The sequence below is a fragment of the Chenopodium album genome, chromosome 25, assembly GCF_948465745.1.
Source record: "Chenopodium album chromosome 25, dcCheAlbu1.1, whole genome shotgun sequence".
NCBI lineage: Eukaryota > Viridiplantae > Streptophyta > Magnoliopsida > Caryophyllales > Amaranthaceae > Chenopodium > Chenopodium album.
Genome location: NC_137858.1, coordinates 33,932,878 through 33,940,206, shown reverse-complemented (window position 1 = coordinate 33,940,206; position 7,329 = coordinate 33,932,878). Strand labels below are relative to the sequence as shown.

Below are 7,329 nucleotides of genomic sequence, written 5' to 3'. Positions count from 1 at the left end.
CCAAACCCGATGATGAACACCTTTCACCGCCGTTATTTGTCGGGTTGAGTATTTAATCTTTGGAGTGCTTAAATCCATGTTTCTACCCAATACATTTCATAAACCAATCCATTTCCTAGCTCATTTCCCTAAACCATAACTTACTTTCCACTTTCCATATCCACATTACAAAACCGAGCTGAACTGATTTTATGGCTATATAATTTTGATCAAATTATTATTTGGTTGTATAGGCCTTTCAATAAGATTTCCAACCATATATCATAAGCCCAATTCCGAGCTATAACGAAAAAGATATGAGCAAAACATTAAACTCGGCTCAAAACCGACACCCTTCTACTAAAAAGGCCATATCATAAAATATACAAATCATTTTGACCTGATTATAATTGGGTTGGAAATAAGACTTGATAAGATTTCCAATGATATATTATATGACTTATTCCAAGTTACGGAACAAAAGTTATGATGATTTTAAAAACGGGTAAAAACCTGGAATTACCGCGCACAATGCAAAAGCCCCGACTGACGGTGGGATTCACCGTGACACGGTGCCCCTGCTGTGACATGGGGCCATTCCGTGTCTTTTCCGCATAAAACCTTCACGCGTTTTATCCCCCCGTACCCTAATTATTTCCCGCGTCACACTATAGTCCACCATGTCACGGGATTTTTCCCCCCGTCAGACGGTGGGATTCCCCGTGACACGGTGCCTTCTACTGTGTCGCGGTAGCCTATTTTTAGGGGTTTTTATCTTTTTAGGGTTCCGTGTGTTCCCCTGCTCATTTTCCCTATAAATAGAACCCCCCCTTTCTGCAGTTCGGAGCATCAAATCCTTCTCTCTTCCTCTATTTTCCACCAAAAATAATTCTATTCTCTGTCTCTCATATTCTAAGCCTTAAACCTATATTCCTAATTACATCATTCTTCCCCTAAAACAAGAGTTATGGGCCCTTATGGCTGAGATTGGAGGAGGGAAAGGGAGGGGAGGGGTGGCCGGCGCTGGCGCTGGTGCCCGAGTAATTCAGCCACCAACAGTTGGAAGCCGACACATGGAAGGATGGCAGTACTGGTGGCAGTGGCTGGTGTTTTTTTTTTTTTTAAGGTTTTTTATTTTTAAAAATAAAAGTTTTTTTTTTTTTTAATAAATTAGATTATTAAATAATTAGATAATGGGCCCCACTAATGGAAAACTTAACGGAACATGGACGGAGGTACCAAAATTTATAATTTTACACTTTGATGGGTATCAAAAAAAAAATTTAAACGTGTACAAAAATTCAACACCTCCCATTTTCGAGGTACCAAATTCCAAAATTTTCTATATTATAAGCCCAATTTCGATGAATAATGAGGAAGTTATGGTCAAAATATTAACTTGGATCCAAAATAAGTTTATATACGGCCCAATTATAAGTGGAGGGTCCATTAATTATTATTCCTAAAATCATTAGGTTTGACTTTAATCATCTAGAATAATCTAGAAGGTTCTTTTAAATTCTAGTGGAATTAAGATTAATAATTATGTTTTTAGAAAATAAAGAATTTTATTTAGAATACAACAAGTGTTTTAATGATAAATCTGATTATAATCAATAACATAATACTAAAACAGACACCGGGAATGACATATGTCACCCCTTGGTTATGTCATTTTCTCTCCAAAAGCCTTTTTCTATTTTTATTTTATTTTATGTAATATGAAGTGTATCGCACCCATATTAATATCTCCTCAGTAAGGTAAAATATTTTTAATAAACGTTGAATATAATCAATAACATATCAAACATAATATTACAATAATATAAATCTTATATAATTCCTTACTATATTAAATCAATTATGTATCATGTTGATTTGATCTTCATACTACTTAACTTAATTAAACCAAACTTTTTTTTTTTTTAAGTTTCAATAATTATCCTATATATATGTATATATATGTACATATATATATATATATATATATATATATATATATATATATATATATATATATATATATATATATGTATATATATACATATGTATATATATATGTATGTATATATATATGTATGTATATATGTATATACCCGAGTTTCGAGAGAGCTACATAGGATTTAATTTTTTTAGCGCACCACGTAGGATAATACATTTTAGTGGTAGCCAATTAAATACGAGATTATTAATTTCTTTTTAAATTAAATAATCTAAATTACACGTAAGCAAAATTGGCGAATGAGATTTTCTAGTTTTAATTAATTAAATATAAAATATTATCTTTTGATACCAGGAATTTTATCTAAATATATAACAAATTTTAAATCGCGCGCGCGCACACACACACATATTATATATATAAAAGAGAGTTTATTCATGAGTTTTTAGAGAGCCACATACGATCTAATTTTCTTAGTGCGCCATGTGGTTTTATAAAGTTTAGTAGTAGCCAATTAATTTAAATAAGAAATTATTAAAATCTTTTATTATTAAATAATTGAAATGCCACGTAAGCAAAATTGGCGAATGAATCTTTTAAATTTAAATTAATTAAAAACAAAATGTTATCTTTTGATATTAAGAATTTTATCTGAATATATAACCAATTTTAGCACATAAATTAAAAAATATATATTTAAAAAAAATCAAACAAACCATGCATGCACGGGTTTCATCTAGTATCTTAAAAAAATTCAAACAAACCGTGCATCGTATGTGTTTCATCTAGTTTAGGTTTAATTTGTTGAAAGGAAGGTGAGCGATTTTTAGAAGGCCTTTATTTTTTCAACGTACATGCACAGTCGCCTTTGTACGTATTACACAATCTAATTTTTAAAGCACATGCCCACAAATTTTACCATCTAGTTCCATGCATCATTAAAATTTAAAAGTTCCACGTGATTAATGTTTTTACAATATATTAAGGGTACGGTTTTAAAAAAAAATAATAAAAAAAAAACACTTGAAAATCTTGGTCTCCTCAACATTATTACTTGATTTTTAATATTTACATTGTCAAATGGCAGACAAAATTAACCTCAATAACACCAATTATGACTTGAGTGCAGCTGATAACACGATCTTAAGCGGAACAGCCAACACCATAAGCTACTATAAGCTCTGGTGCATAAGATAACATAAATGAAATTAAAGGTAAAATACAATACATGATATGTTAGTATATGAGCAAAATTAAACGGAAAAATACTTATCTCAATGTTGTGTAGACCAATTGACAATTGCCGCGTCGTGGTAAACCACTGACCTAAAAGACGATTCTGCGCTACCCGGGTGTAGTAGACATCAAGCGGTCGCCCTCCAGGATAAGCACGGCGCCGGAATTTGTGTGCACTCACAAACCCGACTGGAACTCAGAATACTTGCCCAAAAACCAAAGGGATATTTTGTAAGAGAAGGTAAGAAATTAAAGATGGCTAGGTTGTGTTGTTGTTGTTGTTTCTTTCGAAGGTGAATAAAGTTTATTTATAAGGCAATGGAGGGAGTAAAAACAACCGGCAATTAAGGGGAAAATGGTCATCAATCAAGTGGTATAACATCCACCCATTATTCCCCAATAAGAGCTAGTTTTAATCAACATTAAAAGGGGTAACGGCTAGTTTTTAAGTAACAACATAAATCAGCAATAATGCCCATTAAATTAGCAATAAGAGGAAGCTAAAATTAAGGGATTCCAATAGCCATTAAATCCCAATGGTCAAAAGAATAAATACGGTAACTTTCTTGGTTTTACTTCAAGAACTTCCAACAGACTATGCCTTCTACTCTATGTTATTTCTTGCACCTAAGCCCATATGAAATATTAGATATGAAATATTTAGTACGTCCATTATGTCATATCATCTATGCCATTTATTGCAACAAACTCATAGTTTAATTTGGGATGTAGGATACATCGTAGCTCAGAGTTCATGGTATGGGCTGCACTCGCCTGTGGTCGTACTTTTGGGTGAGCTCAAGCTATAGTTAGTATTGTTAAGACCAATTTTGCCTAGTTAATAGTAGTCTTCATGAATAAACCCATGATGATTTTTATGCTAGCTCCAGAATTCAGTGGCAAATGTAGAATACTTCCTTCTTTTATTTTTAGTTGACACCGTTTACTTTTACCCTATTCACACGCTACACTTTGACTCGATTTTGTGATTTATAGATACGATAAAATATTATCATGTGGGATCTTGTATGAATTGTCTATATTATACATTTTATTAATATCCACTTTTTATAATTTTATGATGTTGATAATTGAAGTTATTAAGCGTCAAAAACATGCGTTGGCAAGCGTGATAATAGAAATGTGTTAACTAAAAAAATTGCTTGTGAGAAGACTTGAACTCAAGACTTTACACAAATTCAATGCATTACCACTATGACAAAGCTAATTTGATGTTAATTACACCTTTAACTTAATAAAATTGTATATAACCTATGTTTACACTTTTAACTTAATAAAATTATTAAAAAAAAAAATGGCGTGGCACCCCTTAATAGCTCCACCACTGCTCCAGATCTTCATACTTCTCCTCAATATCCTTTCTTTGTGTTGAATAACATCTGCTTACACAACATGCTTAAAATATCATCAGCCACAAGTTTGCTTGTCATCCTCAAAATCTTATAAGTCAACTTACAAATAAGAACTATGCTACATAGTTTTACCTTTTGTCTTTCGATTAAAGATGAACCTAGCCATTGTGCAGATTTCTTTCAAATCTTAAAACTTAGATAGTAGATAATTATACCATTCATCAAGGCAGGAAAACAGCAAGTGATTTCTCTAGATTTTAATATTACTTTCTCTTAGAATAATTATAACAACCTTATAACAAAGCCATTGAAAGGAAGACCCATGAACACACTATGATTAGTGTAGTGCTCTCTTGGTGCATGTCTTTCTTTAATTGACTTTGGTGTATACTTAATGTACTCATTAATGTTACACCATCAAATTTGGATACTTGGTTTGATTCCCTCCTATCTAATAAGTAATTTTTGTCTCCAAATATACATATTCATCTAATTTATTTGTAACTTAGTTGGTATCTGCGAATTTTATTTCACATATATATAAAAATACTCCCTCCTTTTTTAAATACTTGCTTCATTTCTTTATGTGCGGAGTTTTAGGAAAAATTGAAGATAGTAATAAAATATGGAGGTAGTGGAGTAGTTGAGAGAATAAAAAACAATAAAAATCAAAAGTAGTAGAAGAATAGGAGGAGATAAAGTATTATGTTGGTCCACTAAATGTGAAAAATGAATTAAATATTATAAAAGTTTTCCAAAAAAAGAAATGGAACAAGTGTTTAAAAACGGTCAGAAAAGAAAAGTGGAGCAAGTATTTAAAAACGGAGGGAGTAGTGTTTATTCCTTATTTTACACGACATCTAACTGAGCTAAGAGTATTTTGAAAGTAGGATATTTTTTTGGGAAAGGTAAAAAAGAAATAAATAATGGTAATTGAGGAAACTTTAGATAGAGAATATTTTATACTTGTAATTCGTATGGAAAAAAAAAAAAATTACTTCCTCAATCCCCAAATGATAGTCCCTTATGGCTTATTTTAGTCCCAAAATGATAGTCTCATTTGTTTTTTTCAAGTACCATTAATATCAATTTTTTATTAAAATCTCTTCCAATTGCAACAATATTTGTGCAAATTGAACTTTCTCATGTAAATTTTGTTTTTCAACATACTTTTATTATTTTCTTTCGCTCTCTATAATTTTACATACTCAATATAAAATTATCTTTTCAATGTAATTTTACTAACTTTAATTAAGTATTTTAATTCCCGTGATTTTTGCCCATAAAAGACTATCATTTGGGGACAAAGGGAGTAAATTCAAAGTAATAAATGACACAAACTTTGGACAAATGTAAATGTAGTTTTTATGGAAAAGATAAAAAGTTAATGTATTATGCTAATATGATGTAAAATAAAAATAATAAAGTTAGAAACTACTCCGTAGTATATGCATAATATTCTGGGATACCTAAAAAGCATTAGGCTATGCCTATACGCGTTATAATATGAGAGAGGAAAATTTTTGATATAAAACAAATCAAAACATTTGACATCACTTGATTTTTTTTTTTTTTTTAATTTTTTAATTTTTTTGTTAAAAATCGAACAATATGAAGGCATTAGAAGCTAATTAAACTATTCGTATAGAATTGTATAAAACGTATAAAAGAAAAACAATTAGTTCGCAGATAACAACCAAGTTACAATCAAACTTGACGTTTAATTCAGAGATTAATATTACTTAGTTAGTAGGAGAAAACTGAACCAACAATCCAAGTTTGATGTTGCAACATTAATAAATACACTTATATGCACCAAGTTTAACAAATTTAAAAGCACAAAAAGACAATACACCAAGTATAATGCGCTCACATGTTTTCCCCTCAATAATCTTGTATAAATTATTATTGTAAAACAAAGACATAGTAACAAAAAATATAAAGAAAAATCTTTAATGAAATGTCCTGCCTCGATAAATAATGTAATTATCAACTACTTAAATTTTGATAAATCAGCAATTGAAAATAGCACACCTTAGAATTTTGGATGCTTCAAAATGGTGTAGAATAGAGCATTCAACGAGCCTACAATAAGCTGATTTGTGAGAGAGAAGTATAAGGTGGAATGAAGAGTTAAAAAAATAGAAAAGTCATTTATAGAATGAAAGAGAACAAAATTGTGAAGGGGAAAGCGTTAGGATGTCGCCATAGTGAGCCAAGGAACATTTAAAAGATGTCATGTTGTAAGGATGTTGCCATTTTGTTGTGAATCTATTGCAATTATCTTTGAATTTCGAAACCTTTTTTTTCTTTGTTTTCTTGTACTACAAACTTTTTCCATCCACATATATATATAAGGCTTTATATGATAGATAGTACTTTCTCTGTCTCTAATTACTCTTTTTTAAGTACATTTTATGATATTAAGTTATGAATCGGAAAAATTGAATTAGTGTTGGAAAACTTGTAAGATTAAAAGTATTATATGTGTAGTTTAATTATAGTGTAATGTTGTTGACCTTGTGGTATCTCATAAACATTTATCGTATAAGGCTATTTTAAGAATGTGCATACTAAAAAAGATAGGGCTATTTTAATTAATTAAGAGCGTGCATACTAAAAAAGATAGGGCTATTTTAATTAAGAACGTGCATACTAAAAAACGAGACATTTTTATACGCTAAAAGAGGCATTTATGTGTGTTTTTTTCAAAATTTGAGCCCAAATTGATCACTTAAAAACCAAAATAACCCCCAAAACCTTAAACGAAACAATTTCCAAAATGCCAATCGATAAAAA

The 7,329-nt window shown here is 30.4% G+C and overlaps 1 long non-coding RNA gene across 2 annotated transcripts; it reads right to left on the bottom strand.

Moving 5' to 3' along the window:
• Positions 1-4,345: 4,345 nt before the first annotated feature.
• LOC145615167 (uncharacterized) lies at positions 4,346-6,645 on the bottom strand. Of its 2 annotated transcripts, none has more exons than XR_014107243.1 (2): positions 6,565-6,645; positions 4,346-4,557 (listed from the first exon to the last, which is right to left on the bottom strand). It is a non-coding gene; the product is annotated as an uncharacterized LOC145615167 (long non-coding RNA). The 2 variants fall into 2 exon arrangements; XR_014107242.1 differs by having other exon boundaries at positions 4,663-6,638.
• Between the last annotated feature and the right edge of the window lie 684 nt (positions 6,646-7,329).